This window comes from Stegostoma tigrinum, chromosome 44 (genome assembly GCF_030684315.1).
Source record: "Stegostoma tigrinum isolate sSteTig4 chromosome 44, sSteTig4.hap1, whole genome shotgun sequence".
NCBI classification, from domain to species: domain Eukaryota; kingdom Metazoa; phylum Chordata; class Chondrichthyes; order Orectolobiformes; family Stegostomatidae; genus Stegostoma; species Stegostoma tigrinum.
This window is the reverse complement of record NC_081397.1, coordinates 2788045-2814874: the sequence shown is the minus strand read 5'-3', so window position 1 is coordinate 2814874 and position 26830 is coordinate 2788045. Positions and strand designations below refer to the sequence as shown.

Here is a 26830-nt window from a genome sequence, read left to right as displayed (position 1 = left end):
AGGCTCAGGATTAATGTTCCAGTCACAATTCCATGAAGTATTAGAATGAAACTTATCAGATGGATATAAATATCATTGAGGGGATATTGTGCTGGGAAAATGAATGAGATTAAATTTCAATGAATTCCCAGAGCCTGATTATCTGTGTTGGAGAGTCCTTCCTGAGGTGGCCGTAAAAGTAATGGATGCATTGGTGGGTGTCTTTCAAGTTCTATAGGTTGTGGAACAGAAGAGGGGAGTTAATGTAACCCCAACGTTTAAAGGCAAAGGAGGCACAGAGAAAACAGGCAATTAGAGACAGACTGCCCTGACACTGGGTGTGGGGAAAATGCGAGAGCCCATTCTAAAATGTTTAACAGCCTAGGGCTTGGGAAATGGTAAAAGAGTCAGCATGGAGTTACAGGAGATAAATAATGCTGGAAAAATCCACTGGAAGTTTTGGTTCAAAGAGATTAGAAAACAAAATGAAAGTACATGTGATTGAGATAATGTTCTGACTTGGATCGAGAACTAATTGTCAAACAGGAAACGGAATGGGAATAAATGAACCTTTTTTTCTGAAGAGCAGCCAGTGACTAGTGATGTTCCACGGTGATCAGTGCTATGGCCCCAGCTAATTGCAATATATGTATTCATTTAGAGCAGGAAGGGGCTTGGGGAGAGAATGGGAACAGGGGACTGAGGTGAATTATCTGCCATGATTATATCGAATAATGGAGCTGGGCTTGAAGCACATACTCCGGCATCTATTCACTATGTTTTATGTGTAGGACCAGCCAATGCTGCTCAGGATGGAGTGCCAACACTTGGATGCTGTGACTCCAAAGGAATGGCGACAGAGGTCAAAAAGCTTTCTGAAAACTCCAAGAGCTGCAAGAGTCTCTCAAGCAATTTCAGTTCTTTTTTCAATTGATACACACAGCTTCAACTGTCTACTGATAGTGTAGAAAGTGAATGTTGAACATTGGACCATAGGAATATGATGAGGACATTCAGCCTCTTGAGGCTGCTCTTGCTTATTCTAGCTCATGGTTAATCAACTCCCGTGATGCCACATTCCCAAGCTACCCCTGTATCACTGATGTAATTACTAAAAGGAAATCTTATCAGTCTCCATCTTGGAGTTAATCAATGATCAAGTTTCCATCGCCGTCTGGGGGAGAGAATTCATTGGGGTCACCGTTGGAGTGAAAACGTTCCTGTTCTTCCTGATCTGAATGTTTGTCTTTAATTCTGAGGCTGTGCTCCCTTACTTGAAGTCCAACAGACAGGCAAAATACACTTTCTACATCAACTGTGTCTGCCTCTTCAAGAATGTTCCAAGTTTCTGAGAACGTTGGCCATTCTGAAATGTTCTTGATGTGTAAAAATTAAAATCAGCTGAATATTGAAACATTTCTTGATCATTCTCCACTTTCAAGTATTTTCCAAAATTGAACTGGAGATAAATTAACTGAAGCTCTGAACAAAATCTTCAACAATTACTCAACAGTAAATACTAAACCATGAAATGTTACTGAGGAATTTGTGATGAGAGTACAGCTGACATGGAGAATCACTTTCTCTCTGTTCCAGTTGAAGGTGTTGAACAGAAATACAAAGACACACTCTGGATACGAGCAGAAAAACTGAAAGTGAGAACGATCCTCATAAGGTAAAGATTTTCCAGCTGGGTGATCGATGCGCTGCATTAATGCTCATCTCAAATGTACGAGGCCAGGCAGTTATACAACATGAACTGCTGATAGGAGGCTGAGACCATGAAGAGTGGGGAGAGAAACATCTCCAGGGAGAACTGGAAAATATACAATCTGCTCAATTGTTTTTGGCAGAGAAATTCCATATCTGGGAGTCCGGCAGCAGTGATTGGTGTCCAAGGGAATGGAAAAACAACAATGGTATGAAGATTGTTTATGACTGGGAAACTGGAAAAATATACCCACAGTTTGTTTTCAGTTTTAAATACAGGGATTTGAGCGCTATGAACTATAAAATAAACCTGAGGAGTCTGATAGTTGGCCACGATCCTTAATTTGGGAATATTCTGGGAGGGCACTGGAAGAATCCAGAGAGGTTGCTGTTTACATTTGACAGTATGATGAGCTTAAGGGGACTATAGAATTTGCCGAGTCGGAGAAACACAGAACCTAAGTTTGTGTGAACAGATCCCGAATGCTGGTGTGAAGTGTGTGTTCTTGTTTATGGTTTATTACAGCACAAGCTGTTCCCAGGATGTTCAGTGCCAGTGACTACCCGCTCCACTGCAATACATTTATTGGAAAAGGCTGAGATCCTGGGGTTTCTAGGTGACACATGGAATGAATATTTCAACATGTTTTTGGAAGTTCAGACGGTGGCAGCAGCCATTTACAAACACATGGAAGAGAACAAGACCCTCCACACCACGAGCGATATTAGAACATAGAACATAGAACATAGAACAGTACAGCACAGAACAGGCCCTTCAGCCCACAATGTTGTGCCGACCATTCATCCTCATGTATGCACCCTCAATTTTCTGTGACCATATGCATGTCCAGCAGTCTCTTAAATGACCCCAATGACCTTGCTTCCACAACTGCTGCTGGCAACGCATCCCATGCTCTCACAACTCTCTGTGTAAAGAACCCGCCTCTGACATCCCCTCTGTACTTTCCACCAACCAGCTTAAAACTATGACCCCTCGTGCTAGCCATTTCTGCCCTGGGAAATAGTCTCTGGCTATCAACTCTATCTATGCCTCTCATTATCTTGTATACCTCAATTAGGTCCCCTCTCCTCCTCCTTTTCTCCAATGAAAAGAGACCGAGCTCAGTTAACCTCTCTTCATAAGATAAGCCCTCCAGTCCAGGCAGCATCCTGGTAAACCTCCTCTGAACCATCTCCAAAACATCCACATCTTTCCTATAATAGGGCGACCAGAACTGGACGCAGTATTCCAAGTGCGGTCTAACCAAAGTTTTATAGAGCTGCAACAAGATCTCACGACTCTTCAACTCAATCCCCCTGTTAATGAAAGCCAAAACACCATGTGCTTTCTTAACAACCCTGTCCACTTAGGTGGCCATTTTAAGGGATCTATGTATCTGCACACCAAGATCCCTCTGTTCCTCCACACTGCCAAGAATCCTATACTTAATCCTGTACTCAGCTTTCAAATTCGACCTTCCAAAATGCATCACCTCGCATTTATCCAGGTTGAACTCCATCTGCCACCTCTCAGCCCATCTCTGCATCCTGTCAATGTCCGGCTGCAGTCTACAACAGCCCTATATACTGTCAACGACACCTCCAACCTTTGTGTCATCTGCAAACTTGCTGACCCATCCTTCAATCCCCTCATCCAAGTCATTAATAAAAAGTACAAACAGTAGAGGCCCAAGGACAGAGCCCTGTGGAACCCCACTCACCACTGACTTCCAGGCAGAATATTTTCCTTCAACTACCACTCGCTGTCTTCTGTTGTTCCTCTGTCCTACAGGGCCTTTGGTCTGTCACTGCATCCCTTCTTCACACAATGTGACAGGGAGTTCCCAAGGCCATCACCCAACTCTATTCCCACTATATTTACGACATTTCTAGACACCATGGCTGAGAGATTGAAAACCCCCTACAATATGTCACTGAAACTTGGTGAGATGGTCTTCAGAGCAGTCATTGAGAAGAAGATTGTGTCTAGTGATGGAAATCGAGTACGATCTGCAACTTTCCCAGTTCCTGTCTGGATTTATGATGAACCGTTTTGAGAGAATTGGTTCTTTCCACAGTGTGGTTTACACCTTCCCACATCTCACCATCCAAGAGTTTGTAGCTTCTCTTGATGTATTCCCGTCTCCATATCCTGTGAATACCCAGAGCCTCAGTGAGGAATACAGTTGATTTGTGATAATTCTGCATTTTATTGCTGGTCTCTCCTTCTCACGAGCAGCCTGGAGATTTTTATGGTTGCTCCAACCTGTTGAGAGGTTCACTGCGTGAAGGAGAAGGTTTGAAAGTCAGATTGGAAACACAGCAAGTCAAAACTGATGAAAGGAACCTTCTGATTATGTAGCACTTTTTGTCTGAGATTCAGAAAAAAAGCATTGGCTCAGATTGTACTTGGTTCTGCAGAAATCCTTCCGTTTTGTGGGTTGGACCTAAAACCAGTTGAGTGTGTAGTCCTGTCTCATCTCATATACTATGTGATGAAATAAGGGAACATGATTTGGAATCCTGCAGTATTGAGATTGAAAGCCTTCCACAACTGATACCTGCAGTTCACACATGTCTGGTGTTGAGGTAATTCTTTACCGTCTCTAACTGGTAAACAAATTGTAGAACTATCACAAAAAGAAACAAATGATTCACATTCTAGAGAAATTAAACTTTTACTTCTCTCTGAACTAATTTCTAACAGGACAGAATATTGAGAAATTGAGTTTACAGCTACTACAGTAAAACACAAGTGGTAGGACATCAGCCTTCGACTGAAATGCGTGAACTGAACAGCCTGCAGTCGGTTCATTCTCCACTAACATGACGAGGCTTGATAGTGTCTGCACAGAGATTAATTCTGATTGTCAGCATGAGACCGAGTGGAGGGACATTTAAAGGCTTTAAAGATGGTGATTTATTTAACAAACACATTTGCTCAGTGATCCAAGTGCATGTAGAGTGGGACCTGTCAAAAACCATCATCAATTAAAGAAACTTTGAGTATTAATTTGCTGTTTATTTTTCAGCATTTCCTGGCACATCCAAGAAGGAGCAAAGACAAGATCCTAGTTTGATTCAATTTGTTTCTCATCCTCTGAATGTTTCAGTTTCGACTGTGGGACAATAAACTGGGAGGTTCGGGAGTAATGCTCCTGTCTCTGGGTCTCAGGAAAACAAATAGTTCAGCAATATTCTTTATTCTCTTGATGACTTCGAGAATCGGTGCTTAAATGTAATTCAATATCTGAGATTCCCAGTGGGTTTGAGAAAATGCCTGCTGTGAGCAGATGTCCCGATTCGAAGGGAAAGCAAATTGCAACTGGGAAGAATGCAGAAAATTCTGAATGAACTCAGTTGGTCTGCAATATGCATGGCGTCAGACAAAAATTGGGATCGAGTTTTGACTGTAGCCTGAAGCTTCTTCAGAACGGTTTCTTAGCGACTGAAAGGAATATATTAAAAATGTTACTGCAAAATATCGATCAAAATGATGATGAAATCTGACACGGGAGCAGGAAACATTTGGACGGTGTTGGCGCTGATGGGAAGAGATGTCATGGGCTGGCATGTGGTGGTGCATGAGTGTGAATCACAAGATACGACTGGAGCAGGTATTGTGCGTGCACTGAATGTCTTGGATATATACTGCAAGTCTATTTCGTTGTACCTCGGTTGAACGCAGACCACAGGAAGGCAGAATTGCTGACAATTCCGGACAAATGTAAACAATTGAATTGAATACCCTTTATTGCCGCACAGAAGCACAGAGATGCAGTGAAAATATTGTACAATGGCTGGCTTTTAATGACACCAAAAAGCAACACCTCAAATTGATCTAAATTAAACTCCTTCTGCAACTCCCGAGACCATCGGCTCAAGAGATCAAGTTCCCATTTACACTGTGGCGTTTGTCACTGAGTATGCACACTAACAATTGTAATATTATCTGCAAACTTATTAATCATTTCTGCCATTTTCACATCCAAATCATTTACAGAAATGAAAAAGAAGTACAGTGAATCCAGTCCTTGAGATATACCGCTGGTCGCAAGTCTCCAGTCTGAAAAACAACTCTCCACGATCACCCCCTCTCTCCATCCGTCAAGTTAATTTGTCTTGTTTCGAATCACATAGTTCTCTTCCCAGTAAAATGACAACAATCCATCATAGTAAATGGCCCCATTGTGCTCGAGAATCATAAGTCTGTTTTCATTGACGGGAAATTTTTGACTGGTGTTTAACTCGAAGGTCAAAATGCCTCAGACAAAAAGAGGGGGCGAGAAGGTAAAATCTCATGGTGACAGAAGCTGATAGAGGCATTATATCACCGGTAGTGGCCTGAACCAAGTAGCAAATCTCTCCAGGCACTGAGCTTGTTGCCCCCACCCCACCCCTAATCTATTGTAGCTATTAAAGCAATATTAACAAGCTTAAATCGTGCAGAATTAAAATGATCACTTTGGCTTCTCTAAAATTCATTTCTTTTATAACTTCATTTCCTGACAGGGAATCTACTGACTATTGTCATCTATCTCGGAGCAACTGTGGTGTCTCCAAGAGTGTGACATGCTATCTCGTGGCCATGACAGTGGCAGATCTGTTGGTAATTGTCTTCGACCTGATATTGAGACACATTCCAATTGTTCACGCTGAGCATTTCCGTTTCCTGTACTATGTACACACGTGCAACAACCAAGCAATCCTGCTTTCCGCTTCCACTGACTGTTCTGTCTGGTTCACTGTCACTTTCACCTTTGATCGCTATGTGGCAATTTCTTCCCAGAAGCTGAAAACTAAATATTGCACCAGGAAAACTGCAGCAGTGGTTCTAGGAACAGTGTCTCTGCTGAGCTTTGCAAAGAACATCACCCAATATTTCATGTTAACGGGTAGATACAATTTGGTTAACTCTCCATAGTTTTGTTTCGTATCATTTGCTGTTCAGTATTCTCTTGTTTGGATGACAGTCGATATTCTCAATTACATTCTAACACCCTGCGTCCCATTTGTCCTATTCTGCTGCTCAACGTTATGACAGTGAGACTGATTTTAATGACAAGCAAAGTATGTAAGAGACTTCGGGCTCACAAAAATTTGGAAAATGTAAAAGACTCAGAGTTAGAGAACCGGAAGAAACCTATCATTTTACTGCTGCTTATATCAGCGAACTTCATCCTATTATGGGCAGTAATAATTGCATTTTTTATGTGGAGAAGTGTGTGTTTCCTTTCGAATCTGAATGTCACTCATGACTACTTTATACAGGAGTTGGGCTTCATGCTTCAGCTCCTCAGTTGTGCACAAATACTTATATTTATGCTATGACACAGACAAAGTTCAGAGAAGCGTTGAGGAAACTTCTATCATATTTCTTTTTTTCCAATTATTAAACTCATGAAATACAATAAAAACAAAATAACTGAAAAATAACGTAGTTCTGCGATTATTTTGACTTTATTGCGGCAATTTGATCTGCTTCTGCAGTGAGTAACATTTCGATGTGCACTTGTGATGCCATGACAAGCAATGCTGTGCACCAACTGGTGGAAAATGTGATTACATATTTGTGTGGTTGTTTTCCGTGAGACTGGATATGATAAGCTGAAAGAAATTTTACTGTGCCGTACGTATATATGACTCTATTGTGTAACTGACAGGGTGACATTTGCGAGAACAAGGGAGTGAAGGAAATGTTTAAATCACCAAGCCCTTGTTTCCAGTCCTGTGGAGAACCCTTATCTATGTGGGAATTCGTCAGGACCACTGAGTTTTTCTGTAGTTCCAGAAAATAAAACAGGTGGAAAAGTTAACTACGAACCACAGACTGCAGAGAAAATTGGAATACTCTCATAGGAATGAAAACATAAGAATGAGATTTTACAAGAAAACATTTGGAGGAGCAGTAGTAATAATTCTTTGCACTGTGAGAGGAAGACAATACACCAGGAAGTACGATGTTGGAAACATGACATATCAGACAACCAGAGAGTGTGTAGAAATAGATTACAAAGGTTTAAATTTAAACCTTTCCTACTGACAGGTCATAACTGATTTCGTCACTGTGTTGGCTGTGTGCAGAGGGTGGGAATTTGGGTGAGCTCGGACGATTTGGTCGGCACGGTGACTTGGTGGTTACCACTGCAGCCTCACAGCGCCAGGGACGCGGGTTCGATTCCAGTCTCGGACGACTGCCTGCATGGAGTTTGCTCATTCTCCCTGTGACTACGTGGGTTTCCTCCGGGCGCTCCGATTTCCTCCCACAGTCCAAAGATGTGCAGGCTAGGGGGATCCGCGATATAAATTTGCCCGTAGTGTTCAGGGGTGTGTGGGTTATAAAGGGATGGGTCTGAGTGGGATGCTGCGTGTGGACTTGTTGGGCCGAAGGGCCTGTTTCCACGTTGCAGGGAACCTAATCTAAACGGCAGAATTACAGAGTATGGTTAACAAGAGCACATGATGTACCAATGACGATGAAGGGGGTTTGAATTATTCCAGATACACGTTGTGAGAACACAAGGTTTATGTGTGTTCTACCTGCTGCTCAGGATTGAATGTAATGTGAGAGCCCCTGTTGACTTTTCATTTTTTTTTCAGTGTTTAGTTCAACTTTGAAATGACTCGTGGAATGTGAGCAGCTAATGCTAAAACTGGGATTAAAAAACAGATATACTAGAGAGGGTTTGTTTGTTTTTGAGATCAGACCTGGAGTCGAATTACACAATGAAGTTTAACATGTAAGAGGACCATTCAAAACCCTGATGACAGTGGGAAAGAGGCAGTTCTTGAATCCCATTTGTTCGTGTGTTCAAACTTTTATATTTTGTGTTGTACGGAAGGTGGAGAATGTTGGTGAAGAGAAGATAAAAGGGTTGGGAGGGGTTTGGATTGTGTTAGTTACTTTCCAGAGGCAACAGAAAGTATTGATGGAGCCAATGGATGGAAGGCTGGTTTGTGTGATGGACTGGGCTGTGTTCACAATTCTCTGTAGTTTGTGGCTGTGGGAAGAGCAGTTCCTGCACCAAGCTGTGATGCACCCAGATGGGATGTGTTATCTGGTGCATCTGTAAAAACTGGTAAGAGTCTTTGCCGAATGTCCCTAGTTTCATGAGGAGGTTGAGACATTTTTGTGCTTTCTTGACGGTCGTGCTGAGGTGGGCGGACAAAGACAGGTTACTGGTGACTATCCCTCTCAGGAACTTGACGCTCACTCCCTCAACATCATTGATGCAGAAAGGAGTGTGCGCTCCACCCTGCTCCCTGAAGTCAATGACCAGCTCCTTCATTTTGCTGACGTTAAAGGAGATATTGTTATCCTTACAGCAGGCCATTAAACACTCAATCTCCCTGATATATTCTGTGTGGTCGTTGTTAGACATCCGACCGATAATGATGGTGTTGTTCGCAAGCTGGTAAATGGATTTGGGGCGGAATTTGGCTGCACAGTGGTGAGTGTATAAGGAATATAGAAGGAGGCTGAGTAGCGGCCTGGAGAAACACCACAGTTGAGGATGATAGTGGAGGAGAAGTTGAATAGCCTATCCATGGGAACCATCATTAACATTGTTTTGTTGTACTTTTTTTTAAAGCGTTCAGAGCTATTATTGAAACAGCATGAAGATTCCAAAGCTCCGTACCGAATCGGATACACTAACTTCAAGAAGCTGGAGAAATAGAAAGCTCAGTGAGAAGTATGGCTGTCTTTGCGTGTGTGAACTGAGAAGAGAAACCCGATGAAAGTTTCAGAAAAACAGCCAAGGAGTCCACAATGATACTTTTGAAACGACATGAAAGCAACCTGGCTAGTGTTGTTATTTTATTTGTCACTTAAGGGTGCTTGTTTACCTGGCAGCCCTTTATGTGAATAGTGATTGGAACAAATGTTTCAGATTTAAAAGGGAAAAATTGTATCAGCTTGTAACAGTGTGGAGGTGTTCATGCAGCTCAGCACTATTTTACCTCTGACTCCAGCATTTGCAGTTCCTGCTATCTCTGACAAAGTATCAGCTTGCTGTGTTATTTCATTTTCTCATGCTGATGTTATTTTGCGTTTATTAAATTGTTAAGTCTTTTGCTTATGATCTAAAACTGGTATGCAGAAGTCAATTATTCACAAATTCTCGGATGGACCATTCAAAGTGCCTTTAAAGTAAGTGTTCAAGGTCTTCGAGGCAGGAGCTGATAGGTGGGGGCGTCATTTCCTACAGACTCAGGGGGTGGTCATGGGAAACCACATGGGCCCAAGCTATGCCTGCCTCTTCATAGGAGACATGGAACAGTCCCTGTTCTGCAGTTACATTATCCCCCGCCTCTTCCTTCTATACAGTGATGACTCTATCAGTGCTGCCTCCTGCTTCCACGAGAATCTTGAACAGTTCATTAACGTTACTAACACCTTTCACGCCAACCTCAAGCTCATCTGGACCATGTCTGGTACCTCTCTCTTTTTCCTGGGCCTACTTGTCTCCATCTCTAGTGACTACCTCGAAACTAGCATCTATTTCGAGCCCACCAATTCCCACAGCTACCTGGACTAAATCTCCTCTCTCCCACCTTCCTGCAAGAATGTGATCCTCAACTCCCAGTCCCTCTGCTTGAGCTACATCTGCTTCCAAAATGAGCCATTCGACTCCAGAACGTCCCAGATGCCTTCGCATTTTAAAAACTGCGACATCCCCCCTTCAGTGGTCGAAAACACTATCTACCACATTTCTTTCATTTCCCCCACCTCTGCCCTCACACCCCCTCCCCACCACAGAAACAAGAACAGAATCCCCCTTGCGCTCACAGAGCACCCCACTGACCTTGGGATTCAATGGATCATTCTCCGCCACCTGTAATGTGACCCCACAACCAATGATATATTTTCCTCCCTCTCGCTATCTGCTTTCCATAGGGACCACTGCCTCTGCAACACCCTTAACTGCTCACTAGCTACAGCACCTCCAGCACCTTTCCCTTCAACTGCAGGAAGTGCGACACCTGTCCCTAAACCTCTTCCCTCAGACCCATCCAAGGAACCAAAACAACATCGCACATCAGACAGATGTTTACCTGCACATCCACCAAGGTGGTCTACAGCATCTGCAGCTCGTTGTGTAGCCTCCTCTACATCGGTGAGACCAAGCAGAGGGTCAGAAACTGTTTTGCAGAGCACCTGGGCTCGGTTCACATCAAATTACTCCCTGGGTGAAATGTCTATCCTGGGCTTCCTCCAGTGTCACAACAATGCCACCAAGAAACTGGAGGAACAGCACCTCATTTTCTGTCGTGGGAACCTACAACCCAACGGTCTCAATGTGGACTTTAACAGTTATAAACTCTCCCCACCCCAGCCTCATGCCATGACCAACCCTCCCTCTCATTACCGCCTCCTTGGCCTTTCCATCTTCTCGCCCACGTATCAGCTCTTCCCACCTCACTGACCAATCCCCACCACTGCTTACCTGCACACACCTGTCACCATCCCACCTAACTTCCCCAGCCTCAGCCCTCCTCTCTATTTCTGCCAGAGCGCCCTTCCCCTTTCCCTATTTCTGAAGAAGGATCCTGACCCGAAACACTAGCTTTCCTGCTTCTCTCTGATGCTGCCTAGCTTGCCGTGCTCCTCCAGCTCCACACTGATGCAATTGAGAGACCATTTCAGGAAATCGGGGGCAAACTATCCCACGATGAAGAATATGGGTTTTTATGTCAGAAGATGTGATGTAGAAGACCACAACAGTTGTACAGAATACTCTGCACTGGGATGCTGTATCGACCAGGTGCCAATGATTGAATTTACATGGTCAGGAAGTTCTGTAAAAAGCTGCTGTGCCTATTCGAATATATCTGTCACATTTTATATCTGCATAATAATCCGAATTTACCAACTTACGCTGATATCCTTTCTGCTAATCATTCAATGGATCAGTAAGATGTCATTACAGAGAAACAAGTCATTCATCAACTCAATCAATTCAAGAATCCCAAACAATCAAAGTAGAAAACATTCAGAGACTTTTTCCTCTCCATCAAAGCTTGAGCAAAAGCAACACAATCCTGTTCCCACATCTCCATGTCATTCTTATTCTAACCCTGCTGATCACTGCACACAGAGATGTTTGATAAGAATGGGATAACAATAACATTCAAACCCAGTGCTGGAGATGGATTTGAAATAGTTACACTGAGACCAGTATCCATCTCCAATTCAACTTTTATTTACACGTGAACTGTCCTCGACTTTAGCACTGCCTCATTCAGAGATAGTTACAGGGTGTCAGCATCTCTGATACTCACACTTCTTATCTGTCAGCCAGGGCTCCCTGATTTGGATTGTTAATCTGGCTCAATCAGGGAACTCATATCTGTGACGTGCAGCTGGCCGACGTGATCACAACCACTGTCGTATATTAATTGAAAATCAAACACATACAATAAAGATACAATTACAAACCAGTGCGAAGGAAAGCATGAAGCCAAACTGGGGAGGGAAAGGGAACTCCACATTGGGGATGGCCCAGAGAGTGGAAGAAAATTGAATGGGAAGGAGACCAGTTGAGAATGAGGGAGATAGGTTTAATTTCCTGAATGAGGCATTCCATTTGTGAAATAGATTTTTGTGTCCACACCATGTTCAGTATCCCTGAAATTAATCTGTACTCCTCTTTTAATCATTAATATCGGCAATATCTGCTACATTTGCAAATGTTCTGACATCCTGAAGCTCAGCAAGTCCTTTTACGGCAGTCTGTATAACACTATGACCACAGACAGCGCAGTGGCACCCAATCATTTCTGTCCTCGATCATGGAGGTCTCAGTCGACAGCAAGCAGGAGAGCCTCGACCAACCATTATCTCTGGACGAGCTGATAAAGGCCCTCGAGTCCTTAGAAAAGAATAAAACTCAGGGAAGTGATGCTTTCCTGGCCGAGTTGTATTCAGCTCTTTGGAAGTTGATTGGCCAGGGCCTGCTGGAGCTGTACGACAGTACGCTTCTATGAGGTACTATGAGCGAATCCATGAGGAATTGTATCATCACCCTGACCTACAAGTGGAAAGGAGTGAGGGAGGAAGTTAGAAATTAGTGACCAATATAATTGCTGAAAGTAGCCTACAAAATAGTGTCTCAGTCATCTCCAACTGGGTTAAGTCTGCTCTGTGACTGGTGATTTACCCTGAGCAAACCTGTGCTGTATCGGACAGGACGATCTCTGAGAGCCTCGTGCTCCTCAGAGATACGATCACTGGCATGCAGGACAGAGGGGTGGCATTCTGCCTCATCAGCCTGGACCAGGAGAAGACCTTTGGCAGGATATTGCATACCAACATGTGGGATGTGCTTTATAAGATAGGCTTTGGGGACAGAATCTGCAATTGGACCCGTAGAACTGCACCAACATCATTAGCTCCGTCTCAATCAACATGTGACAATCACAGAGCTTCCTGATCAGATCCAGGGCCTGGCAGGGCTGTCCACTCTCTCCTGCCTTGTTTGTGTGCTCTCTCTAGGTCTTTGCTGAGTCCATCAGGAAGGATGTGAGCCTGCGAAGTGTGATAATTCCAGGCAAAGGGGTCTGCGGGTCAAACCCTCCTTGTACAATAACGACGTCACCATTCTCTGCTCAGGCCCACTGTCAGTGCGCAGGTTCGTGAGCATCTGTGACCCTTTCAAACTGGCCTCAGGAGCCAAGGGAAATCGAGACAAGAGTGAGGCCATGTTCTTTGGGATCTGGCCCGAATGATCCTTCATTCCCTTCACTGTCAGGATAAAAGTGCTGGGCACACGGTTCAGAGAGCCTGGGGTGTGCAGAAAGCCTTGGGAGGTGCACATTGTGGGTGAAAACCTGGCCATCAGGTGTGGAGCACTCTCTCTGTTGTTGTACCTGGGGCAGTTCTGGCCCATCTCCGACACTGCACTGTTTCCCTCATCTGAGCCATCTTCCATTCCTACTGGAAGCCTAAGATAGACCGTGTCTGCAAGGACTCCATGTAGAAAGATCTGGGTAAGTGGTGGAAGAATGTACCCAATGTCATCCACATCCTGATGTCCGCCTTGCTGTGTGTAGACCCTCGGAACACAAAGACCCAGTGTCACTACGTACTGAGGTACGACCTGATCCCAGTGTTGCGAAGTTTGGGACTGGCCTCTCTGCCACGGAAACCTCCAAGGAGTTGGACCATTCCATATCATCTGACCTTCATTGTGAAGTTTGCAAAGAAAAATACCTTTGACCACCAGCCCATCAGGTAGTGGTCAGCACGCAGCGTGCTCGAGACCCTGTGGGAAAAGGAGAGGGTGGATCCTGTCGCGTAGTTCCCTGAGCAGACTGTCAAAGTCATTTGGCAGAATGCGTCATCACCAGAACTTTCCAACAAACAACAAGACATTGTTTGGCCGGTGGTGAGAAGGGCACTACCTGGCAGATTGTTTATGTGTAGTGGCTGTGGGTGAGACCCGAAGTATCAGCTTTCCTGCTGCTCTGATGCTGCCTGTCCTGCTGTGTTCATCCAGCTCCACACCGAGTCACCTCGGACTCCAGCATCGGTCATTTCTACTCTCGGCTCAGCGTGACACTGTTTACAGTCACCATAAAGCTACAGGGAGTGTGTGGATAAGGCAAGGTTCAATGTTTCCCTTCAGCCTATAGTTATTGGGAGGTGCACAGATGAGGACAGACTCGCTGTGAGACTGTTCAGTCACCGATTTATTTACTCGAAAGCATGTAGATAAGGCCAGGCCGACTGTGATATTGTTTTCAGTCACTGTATAGTTTCTGGGAGGTGTGCAGATAAGGACAGACTGACTGTGAGACTGTTTTGTGTCCCTGTATAATTGGAGGTGTGTCAATGAGGCGAGGGGCACTGTCAGACTGTTTACCACAATGTGTACTTCCTGGGAGGTGTGCAAATGAGGCCAGGGCCATTGTGAGATCATTCACCGTCACCGCACAGCAACTAGGAAGTGTGTAGATGCTGAGAGATAATGGGAACTGCAGATGCTGGAGAATTCCAAGATAATAAAATGTGAGGCTGGATGAACACAGCAGGCCAAGCAGCATCTCAGGAGCACAAAAGCTGACGTTTCGGGCCTAGACCCTGATGCTGCCAGGTTCACTGTGAATCGGTTGACAGTCACCATATTGTCACAAGGAGGTGTGTACATGAGGGATGGCTGTCTGTGAGACTGTTTAAAATCGCCATCTAATTACTGACAGTTTGTTTCTCTAATTGTGTGATGTGGACATCTCTGGCTGGTCCAGCATTTATCGCCCATCCCTAATTACCCTGAAGAGGTTGGTGGTGAACTGCCTTCTCGCATTGCTGCAGTCCACCTGCTGTGGGTTGCCCCACAGTGCCATGAGGGAGGGAGTTCCGGTCTATTGAGCCAGTCACAGTGAAGGAATGGCAATATCCAAATCAGAACCATGTGGATTGCAGGGTGTTTGAAGGTGGTGTTCCCATGCATTCGATGCCCTTGTCTTTCCACATGGAAGCGGCCGTGGGCTTGGAAGGCGCTGTCTGAGGATCTGGTGAATTTCTGCAGTGCATCTTGTAGATTGTACACAGTGCTGCTACTCATCGTTCGTGGTGGAGGGAGTGGATAGTTTTCGATGTCGTGCTAATCAATTGAGCAGCTTTATTCTGGATGGCGTTAAGCTTCTTGAGTGTTGTCAGAGCTGCACTCATCCTGGCAAATGGGGAGGATTCCATCCCAACCCTGACCTGTGCCTTGTAGACAGTGGACAGGCTTCGGGGAATCAGGAGGTGGTATTCGTCATCTCTGGCCTGCTGTTGTAGCCACTGTGTTAATGCAGTGAGTCTGGTTCAGTTTTTGTTCAATGCTCACCCCCACGATGGTGATAGTGGGGGATTCAATTAATGTAAAACCATTGTATTGTTGTTTGATTGTCTCTTGTTGGTGATAGTCATCGCCTTGGATTTGTGTGGCACAAATGTTACCAGCGAGTTTTGAGAAGATTTGTAGCTCAGGTTGAGGTTCTGGATGATGGAGTTCTGGAACTCCTTCAACAAACACATTGATCTGGAGCCAATCTACCATCCCCTGAGAAAAAAGAACAGGAAGTGACATCACCAACCCAAGGAAACCTAACCAGATAAATAGAAAGCTGGACATAACACCAGCACTTCGTCGGATGCTCACTGATGATGTTACCTGGAATGGTGATGAAACGTCTGAAAACTAACCTTCCAGCTCAGCGAGCAAACTCACATCCACAAATGTTACTTGCTACTTGTCAGACCAAGCCTGGGTATTGCCCTGATCTTGTTGCATTTGGACATGGACTGCTTCAATATCTGAGGAATCATCAATTGTGCTGAACATTGAGCAATCATCGGGAACATCCTGACTTCTGGCCTTATGATGGAGGGAGGTTCATTGGTGAAGCAGCTGAAGTTGGTTGTGTCTTGGACACATCCTTGAGGAACTCCTGCAGGGATGTCCTGAAGCCGAGATGACTGACCTCCAACAATATCAAGCATTTTCCTGCATGCCAGCTATGACTCCAACCAGTGGAGAGTTTGTGCTGATACACACTGAGACCAGTTTTGCTTGGGCTCCTTGATGCCACACTCGGTCCAATGCAGCCTTGATATCAGGGGCTGTGACTTTCACCTCACCTCTGGAGTGCAGTTGTGTTGTCCATGTTTGAACCAAGGCTGCAATGAAGTCAGGAGCTGAGTGGCCCTGATGGTTCTCAAACTGGCCATCACTGAGCAGTTTCTGCTTGACAGCACTGTTGCTAACACCCTCCATCAATTTACTGATGATTGAGAGTAGACTGATGGGCCGGTGTTTGGCCGAGCTGGATTTGTCCTCTGTTTTATGTACAGCACATACCTGGGCTATTTTCCACGTTGTTGGTAGATACCAGTGTTGTAACGGTACTGAAACAGCTTGGCTCGGGGAGCAGCAAGTTCTGGAGCACACGCCTTCAGTACCATTGCTGGGCTATTGTCAGTATCCAGTGTCTCTAACCATTTCTGGATATTACGTGGAATGAATTGAATTGGCTGAAGACGGGTATCTGTGATGCTGCAGAATACTGGGGGAGCCTGAGATGGACCATCCACTTGGCACTTCTGGCTGAAGATTGCTGTGAATGCTTCAGCCTTATCTTTTGCACTGATGTGCTGGGCTCTTCCATCATTGAAGATGGGGACATCTGTAGAGCCTCCACCTCCAATAAGTGTTTCAAATTGTCCACTACAATTCACAACTGGACATGACAGGACTGCAGAGCTTAGTTTTGATCAGTTGAATGTCGGATCACGTAGCTGTGCCCATCACTTGCTGCTTATGCTGTTTGTTGTGCAAGTAGCCCTGTTTGGTGGCTTCACCAGGCTGACTACAGGTACGCCTGGTGCTGCTCCTGGCATGGCCACCTGCACTGTCTGTTGATCCAGGATAATCCACTGGCATGATGGCAGTTGTTGAGTGGGGTATATGCTGAGCCTTGAGGTTAAAGATTGTGCCAGAGTACAGTTTTGCTGTTGTTGATGGTTCATGGTGCTTCATAGTTGCCCAGTCTTCAGTTGCTAAATCTATTTGAAGTCTGTCCCATTTAGCATGGTGACCGTGCCACGCAACACGATGGTCTTAATTTACAATGTGAAGGCATGTCTTCATCACCACAAGGACTGTGCAGTGGCCGCTCTTACAGATACTGTCATGAACAGATGCATTTGCAGCTGGTAGATTGGTAAGGATAAGGTCAAATATGTGTTTCCCTTTTTTGGTTCACTCACCACCTACTACAGACCCAGTCTAGCAGCTATGTTCTTTAGGACCTGACCTGCTCGATCAGTAGTGCTGCAGCCAAGCCACTCTTGGTGGTGGACACTTTTGTACTCTTGCCATTGTCAATGCTTCCTCTAAATGTTGTTCAACAAGGAGGAGAACTGATTCATCACCTGAGGCAAAATGGTAAGTGGTCATCATCAGCAGGTTTCCTTGTCCATGTTTAACCTGAAATCATGAGAATTCATGGGGTCTGGAGTCAATGTTGAGGACTCCCAGAGCAATTCTGTCCAGACTGTCACATTTGCTGGGTCTATTCTTCCAGTGGGACAGGACATATCAAGAGATGGTGATGCTGGTGTCTGGATCATTCCGTGAGTATGACTATGTCAGGCTGTTTCTTACTAGTCTGTGAGACAGCTCTCCCAAGTTATGGACTAGCCCCCTGATGTCAGCTAGGAGGACTTTTCAGGGTCACCAGTGCTGTTTATGCAGTTGTCGATTCCAATGCCTAAGTTGATATCAAGAGACCCTGCTGGTATTTAGAGGGATTCCAGGAGTCTGCCAGTATTTACAGGTAATCTAGAGAGCGTGTAATTATTTACAAGGATTCCAGGGAGTGAATCAGTGATTGCAAGGGATTTTGGGAGTGTGTCAGTATTTGCAGGGGATCAACAGAATGTGTCAGTATTCACAGGGGTTCCTGAGAAATGTGTCAGTATTTACAGGAGGTCCCAGAGAATATGTCAGTATTTACGGGGGTTCCCAAGGAGTGTGTTGTCATTTACAGGGAGTCCTGCTGAGTGTGTCAGTATTTACAAGGGTTCACACTTTGTGGTGGGCTAGTGCTTTGACTGTTTGGGAGGGTACAGAGAATGTTGGCCTTTGTTGTGTGTGAGAGATTGTGGGAGGGGAACAGTGAGGAGTGTTGGAGCACATGAAGGGCTTTCTGGACCAATACAAGGCATTGCTGTCCTATGGCTGGGAGACCCCAGTATTGGTTAGGTTCCTGCTTTGGGAAGCCTGCTCTTGCACTGTATCAGTTTGAAGAAGTTTCTTTTGGGTCAGTCCTAAGTGGGAGAGAGGTTGAGGGGGAATCGGGTTACCTTGTGGGGAAGGTATTCAAATTGAGAAGATTTGTAGCTCAGGTTGAGGTTCTGGATGTGAGTTTGCTCGCTGAACTGGAAGGTTAGTTTTCAGACGTTTCATCACCATTCTAGGTAACATCATCAGTGAGCCTCCGACGAAGCGCTGGTGTTATGTCCCGCTTTCTATTCATCTGGTTAGGTTTCCTTGGGTTGGTGATGTCATTTCCTGTTCTTTTTCTCAGGGGATGGCAGATTGGCTCCAAATCAATGTGTTTGTTCATGGAATTCCAGTTGGAATGCCATGCTTCTAGGAATTCTCGTGCGTGTCTCTGTTTGGCTTGTCCTAGGATGGATGTGTTGTCCCAATCAAAGTGGTGTCCTTCCTTATCTGTAGGTAAGGATACGAGTGATAGTGGGTCATGTCGTTTTGTGGCTAGTTGATGTTCATGTATCCTGGTGGCTAGCGTCCTGCCAGTTTGTCCAATGTAGTGTTTGTCACAGTTTTTGCAAGGTATTTTGTAGATGATACATACATATAAGGAAGGACACCACTTTGACTGGGACAACACATCCATCCTAGGACAAGCCAAACAGAGACATGCACAAGAATTCCTAGAAGCATGGCATTCCAACCGGAATTCCATCAACAAACACATTGATTTGGAGCCAATCTACCATCCCCTGAGAAAAAGAACAGGAAATAACATCACCAACCCAAGGAAACCTAACCAGATAAATAGAAAGCGGGACATAACACCAGCGCTTCGTCGGAGGCTCACTGATGATGTTACCTAGAATGGTGACGAAACTTCTGAAAACTAACCTTCCAGCTCAGCGAGCAAACTCACATCCAGGTATTCAAATTCCCTGGAAACTGGAATCAACTGTATTTTCATTGGAGAGTTGGAGATTTGGAGGAGTCCTTATTGAACAAACTAGGTTACTGAGAGGATGAGAAAGGGGTGATCCTGAGTAGCTGTTTACCTTGTTGGGAGACCCAGAAGCAGCTGGCACAGCTTCAGAGAAAGGAGTTTCCCATCAAAGTCAAGCAAGTGGGGAATCCGTTGCGCGGTCATTCATCTGTGGGAATTCTCTTCCCAAGACAGCAGAGGACACTGGGTCATTGATGGTATTCTTGCATGGATTTGACAGCTTTTTTGTTAGACGATGGAGTCAGTGGTTATGGGGGCTTTCAGGAACGTGAAGTTAAGGCTTCAATGAGGTCAGCCATGATCTTATGGACAGGTGGTGCCAGAACAATGAGTCGAACAACCAAAAGAAGTGTAAAGAAGTGTAGTAGTGTTAAATATATTTTAAAAGTTTGCAACAAGTATCTCAGATTTCCAACTGTCTTTATGTATAGTAAAAATTCTGACCTATATTGGCCTGAGCATTGCCTTAAAGAAGCATGTCTTTAACTCAGGACCACAACAGGGTCGGAATCTTTCTTGCAGGAAATTCATGCGACTTGTTCTCATGCTCAGTCTCCTGCAGCAAGTAGAGTGCGTTTCTCGGCAAACTCCCAACCCAGGAGATAAAGCATGGGACAGCACCAGTCTCCCAGGGAAGGACAGATGGTTTATTTTGTGCAGCCTGTGGAATAAGACATCACAGGAAGATTCAGGTTGTACGTTTCCAGGGAATTTGAACCTTGTCCCTCACAGAAGAGTGTCCCAGCAGCTCACCTACTTACATGCAGCTTGTGATTCAGGGAAATGAGCAGTTCAGTAGAAAGCAGAATGATCATTTCTGCTCATTTCTTGGCTGGGAGTTTAATAATTTATCATCTTATAAAAAACTGTTTTATCTTGACTTCTCTTGATGTTCCTGCACAATCTCAAAGACTGTACTTGCTTCAGAACTGTACATTTGCTGGACCTATGCTGCTGATTTTTAAAAATGACCTTTTCTAGTGACTCCCTCTTGTCTCATACGTGTCCATAGGCAGACTGATTTTACAAGGCAGGAGCTCCTGTGTAATACATGTCCTCATAGTCTCTGGTGGGAAAATCAGCTGCAGGTTCACAAAGGCCTGGGGAACAATTGTTTCCCATTGTGTATCTTTAAACAGTCCCTTTCACAGATCCAGGCTCAGCGGCTTCACCGGGGAAGTAAGCGAGGTCTCTATCCTAGTTCCTGAGCATCCACAAAACCATTTGCGAAATGTCCAACATTCTGCAATCAAGAGGAAGCAGATGAAATTCAAAGTGGTAAACATTTTCTCTGTGGTTTGGAGGATGGACAGGTGAGCCAGAGTTGCATTTGACCTTTGGCATTTCCAGTGCAATAGTTTAGCCACTCAATTATTGTCCTAGTCCTAGGCAGTGCCCAGCAGTTTAACTTCATCAACCACTGGTGCTGCCCCATGCACTATCTCCTGACAATACCCATTGTGATGGTTTTCTGTAAATTTACAAAACTAAAATGATGACAGTGACTGTTAGAATAACCTTGCTCTATCTGATATGACACAACCTGAGACAGCATTTACAAATTGCATGCTACCCACATCAACAAATTACTCTTTATCATTTGAGTGGTTAACCTATTTGTTTGGGCACAGATTTCGGCAAACGACGACCGTGAGCTCTGTTGCATGATGTTTTCATTTGACTCATTTGTAGAATATATCCCAGTTTCTGCTCCACCCTCCTCCACCACTGACCTTCCTTTGAACTTGTGCAATGCCTGCTAGATTCTGAACGTTTCTCCGTTCTGGTGGAACAGCGAAGGCCTGAAATTACATTCAGTTACATTAATTTCTCACTCAGAATTTCGGATCATTTTCAGATAAAAGTACAAAGATCAGACAATGAGTTTATGTGAGTGCATGTCTGAAACAGTGAACTGATACTGTTCCAGCAATCCTGTTTTGAAATTTTTGTCCTTACCTTTCAGATCACGAAAGACTGAGGTCAAATTCCGTTACCAGTTTCTGAGCCATTTGTTCAATATTTATTTTTCAGGAGGAGGTGTTAGTTTTCAATTCCAGGGAATTGAGTGTTGACTATTAAGCTTGAGGTGAGCAGTTAAAGTATCCCAGTGTGCTCTCTATATTGTAGGCTTTTTCAATTAGGTAGTTCGATGATTGAACTGAAAGTAAATGACACCATATCAAAGTGAATGCAGAATCAAGGAGATCTGGCAATATTTGTGTCCATATCTTCAAAAAAGTTAGGACACGTTGAAGACATTTCTTATGGATCAGATCAAACCCCCTCTAAACAGTTCGTGGAGATAGTCTGAGCTCCAATTTTCCTCTTATTTAAAGACAAGTGTAAGGTACTATGATACTTGAGCTGGATGAACACAGCAGGCCAAGCAGCATCAGAAGAGCAGGAAGGCTGACGCTTCCAGCCTAGACCCTTCTTCAGAAATGGGGGAGAGGAAGAGAGTTCTGAAATAATTAGGGACAGTTGGGGAGGCAGATAGAAGATGGATGGAGGAGAAGATAGGTGGAGAGGAGACAGACCGGTCAAAGAGGCAGGGATGGAGCCAGTAAAGGTGAGGAGTTATGGAGGAGATAGGTCAGCCCAGGGAGGACTCATCTCCAAGGGAGAATTTCATCTGCTTCCTCTTGATTGGAGAATGTTGGACATTGCACAAATGGTTTTGTGGATGCACAGGAACTCGGATAGAGACCTCGGTTACTTCCCTGTGAAGCAGCTGAGTCTGGATCTGTGAAAGGGACAGTTTAAAGAGACACAGGGAGGACAGGTCAAGTGGGCAGGATGAGGCAAGTAGGTCAGAGATGGGGTGGGGTTTGAGGTGGGAGGAGGGGATAGGTGGATGAACAGAGTAGGGAGGGGGGGACGAGCTGGGCTGGCTTTGGGAGGGGGAGGGGTGATTTTGAAGCTTGTGAAGTCAACATTGATATAATGGCCCTAAGCCCCACCTCTCCTGCATTGATGACTGTATTGGCGTTGCCCCACGAGGAAGTTAGCAAGTTCGTCCACTTCACCAACAAATCCCACCCCAACCTTATATCGTCTGAACCATCTCTGATACATTTCTCTCCATCCTGGACCTTTCTGTTTTCTTCTCTGGCAACCACCTGGAAACTGATATCCATTTCAAGCCCACTGACTCCCACAGCTACTTAGAATACACCTCCTCTGACCCACGGTCCTGCAAAGATGCCATCCCGTATTTAATTCCTTCACCTCCACCACATCTCTCCCAGGATGAGGCATTCCACTCCCAAATATCTCAGATGTCTTCGTTTCTCAAGTGCCGCAACTTCCTCTGCTCAGTGGTCGAGTACGCCCTCAACCATGTCTTCCGCATTTCCCGCAATTCATCCCTCGCCGCAAAAACAACCAAAACAGAATTCCGCTCATCCTCACATACCACCCCACCAACCTTTGGATGCAACGCATCATCCTCCGACACTTCCGCCATCTGCAATCTGACCCCACCACCAAAGACATTTTTCTCTCCCCACCTTTGTCTACTTTCTGGAGGGACCACTCTCTCCAGGACTCCCTTGTCTGCTCCACACTCCCCTCCAGCCCCACCACAGCCGACAATTTTCCCTGCAACTGCAGGAAGTGTGACACCTGCCCCAACACCTCCCTCCTCACCCCCATCCCAGGCACCAAGAAGACTTTCCACATCAAGCAGATGTTCACATGCACATCTGCTAATGTGATATACTGTACGCATTGTTCTTGTTGTGGCCTCCTCTACAGTGGGGAAACCAAGCGGAAGTTGCGGACCACTTTGCAGAACACCTATGCTCAGTTCTCAATAAACAACCACACCTCCCAGTCGCGAACCATTTTAACTCCCTCTCCTATTCCTCAGATGACATGTTCATCCTGGACCTCCTGCAGTGCCACAATGATGTAACCTGAAGGTTTCTGGGAACAACACCTCATTTTCCGCTTGGGGACTCTGCAGCCCAATGGTATCAATGTGGACTTCACAAGCTTCAAAATCTTCCCTCCCCCTACCACATCCCAAACCAGCCCAGCTTGCCCAGACCTCCCGAACCTTTCCTTACTCCCAGCTCTCCCCATTTCCGACCTATTGGCCTCATCCTGTCCTCTTGACCTGACCATCCTCCCTTGACTGACTTATTTCCTCCCTAACTCCCCACCTACACTCACCTTTCCTGGCTCCATCCCAGCATCTTTGACCGGTCTCTCTCCTCTCCACCTTTTTTCTCCGCTATCCATCTTCTGTCCGTTTACCCATCCCACCATATTTATTTCAAAACCCCCCTTCCCATCTCCAATTTCTGAAGAAGAGTCTAGGCCCCCAAACGTTAGCTTTCCTGCTCCTCTGATGCTGCTTAGCCGACTGTGTTCATCCAGCTCTACACCTTGTTATCTCTGTTTAAGTAATGTCATTTAAAGTCTTTTGAGAATTGATGTATTTTAGTCAGAATTGTTTTCACTCTCATTTACCCCAAGGTAGGGAGGATGATGCACATGGGAAGATAGCTTTGATTATTAGTGGTCAGTCATCTCACCTCCAGCACATCCCTGCAGGTGCTGCTCAGGATATGTATTTTTAATCAACATTGTCAGAGAAGTTATGACACACCCCTGCACCGCGTGGGACTTGAATACAGGTCTTGTCCATCAGAGGTAGAGGCACTACTACTGTATCACAAGAGCCCAAGTTTCCCCCAGTCATGGCCTAGTCCCAACCATCTTTATCTGCTTCGTCATTGACCTTACTTCCACAATAAGGTCAGAAGTGGTGATGTTCACTGATGATAACTCAATATTCAGCGTCAGGCACAAATTCTCAGCTACTGGAACAGTCCAGGTCAAATTCAACAAGGCCTGGGCAATATCCAGGACACTGCTGAAGAGGGCAAATTCACATTTGTGGCTGGCAGATGCCAGGTGATGACCATCTCTAATAAGCTGGAATCTAACTACTGTCCTTTGATATTTGTGATGTTCACTGAATCCACCACTGCCAACTTTCTAGGGTTACTATTGACTAGAAACTGAACTGTACTTGTCATATAAATACAGTGGCAACAAGAATAGTCAGAAATTAGGAATCCTGAGTCATGTAACTCACGCCTGTCCACCATCTACAAGTCAGGAGTGTGACAGAATACGCAACACTTGCCTGGATGGGTGTAACGTCCACAACACTCAAGAAGTTTGACACTATCCAGGACAAAGCAGCTGCTTGACTGGCACCACATACATAAATATCCACTTCCTCCACCACCAATGCTCAGTCACAGCAATGTGTACTATCTACAGCACACATTGCAGAAATTCACCACAGCTCCAATCCATGAGAGTGCCATCCTCCCTGTAAGTTTACCTCCATGCTTCTCTCCATTCTGAATTTGAAACATATCACCGTTCCTTCAGTGCCATTGAGTCAATATCCTGGACAGGCTCCCCCGACAGTTGTGTGGTTCAACCTACAGCGGATGAACTGCAGCAGTTCAAGGTGGCAGCTCACCAGCACTTCCCCGAGTACAACTGGGGACGGGCAATAAAATGCTGGCCCAGCCGCTCACATCCACTTGTCTCAAATGTACAAAAAGAGGCAAAATGGCTGAATATCTCCTGCACGTCTTCTGGGACATGTTTGACATTCTCCTGATTTAGAGCTATTTCTGGATATCGTTTTGTTTCCTCCAGCATGAAGAAGGAAATGTATTTTCACGTCATCCTGAAGTGTTGACCAAATCAGTGTGGGGCTGGAGTGTCATGTCGGCCAGACCAGGTAAGGATGGCAATGTCCCTCCTTAAAGGACATGAGTGAACCTGCTCAGTTGTTCTGCTTCTCAATGATTGTTTCATCGGCTCCACAACTGGGACTAGCTTTTTCCTTCATGGCATTGACAAAATGACATTCAATTGCAGCAGATGACCTGCTAAGATTCAAACCCCTGTCACCAGAGCATAGAGCTGGCTCCTTTGTAATTCTAGGCCAGTCTGTCCACAGATGGTGCCAAACCAGCTGAGATTCACCTTCTGTTTAATTCAGATCTCCATCATCGCCACTATTTTGTTTTTCTTGGTCTTTGTTTCTGCTGATGTCTTTAAATGCTTTATTCAGACGGGACACTTTGTTCCGTTTTAATTTCCCACCATGAATTTACAGGTGCGCACCGCCAATTCCAGCCGCTCCACGTGACTGCCGCTCGTGGTGAAGGCACCCGCGCGCTCACATTCGAACTCTCGGCCGTTGGTCGTCAACGGCTGCGCAGAGTGATTGCGCCCTTGAAAACTACTCCTCTCATCAGGCACCGCCCATCGATCTTCCGCCAGACGCCTGGGCGACGACCCAAAATACTCAGGCGCAGGGGCCCCAAAGCAGCCTGGGTAATGTAGTCCAAACAGGGTGCGTTGTCGGAAATGAGCGACTCAGGAAATTTATGTGGAGAGACAAACAGTGAATCGTCTCGACATTTTCTCCTTCACAGATGCTGCCAGACCTGCTGAGCTTTTCCAGCAAGAGATAATGGGAACTGCAGATGCTGGAGAATCCAAATAACAAACTATTATTCGAGCTGTTCATGGCACGGGGCGACGCCGATACAGTCATCAACGTAACGGAGTAAGAGGCGGGGTTTAGGGCCAGTGTAGGTATGGAAGAGGGATTGTTCCACATAACCTACAAAGAGGCATGCATAGCAGGAATAATCCCTCTTCTGTAACTCCACTGGTCCTAACCCCCACCTCTCGAGCTCAAACAGTTAATCCTATTCACCAACACCTTCCACCCCAACCTCAAGTTCACCTGGGCCATCTCCAACACATCCCTTACCTTCCTGAACCTGTCTCCATCTCAGGCAACCACCTAGAAACCGATGTCCATTTCACGCCCACAGCTATCGAACATACACCTCCTCACACCCACCTTCCTGCAAAAAATGCCATCCCCTATTCCCAATTCCTTCGCCTCCGCTGCATCTGCTCCCAGGATGAGGCATTATACTCCTGTACAACATCCCCCCACCACAGAGGTTGAGAACGCCCTCGACTCTGTCTTCCATATTTCCCGCAACTGATCCCTCACAGCCCGCCCCCGCAACAACCACCAAAAAATAATCCACCTCGTCCTCACCACCCTCCTGATCCAATGCATCACCCTTCGACACTTCCACCATCTGCAATCCGACCCCACCACTAAAGACATTTTTCCATCCCACCCTTGTCTACCTTCTGGAGGCATCACTCTCTCCGTGACTCCCTTGTCTGCTCCACACTCCCCTCCAACCCCACCACACCGGGCACTTACCCCTGCAGCCACAGGAAGTGCTACACCTGCGCCCATCCCTCCTCCCTCACCTCCATCCAGGCCCCAAGAAGACTT

General features: G+C 45.5%; 2 pseudogenes; one reads left to right on the top strand and one right to left on the bottom strand.

Annotated features, from left to right (window-relative positions):
- LOC132206921 (uncharacterized) overlaps nucleotides 1-26830 on the bottom strand; it is a 1098881-nt pseudogene that overhangs the window by 898561 nt on the left and 173490 nt on the right.
- Nucleotides 1548-2425, top strand: LOC132206870 (NACHT, LRR and PYD domains-containing protein 10-like; annotated as a pseudogene).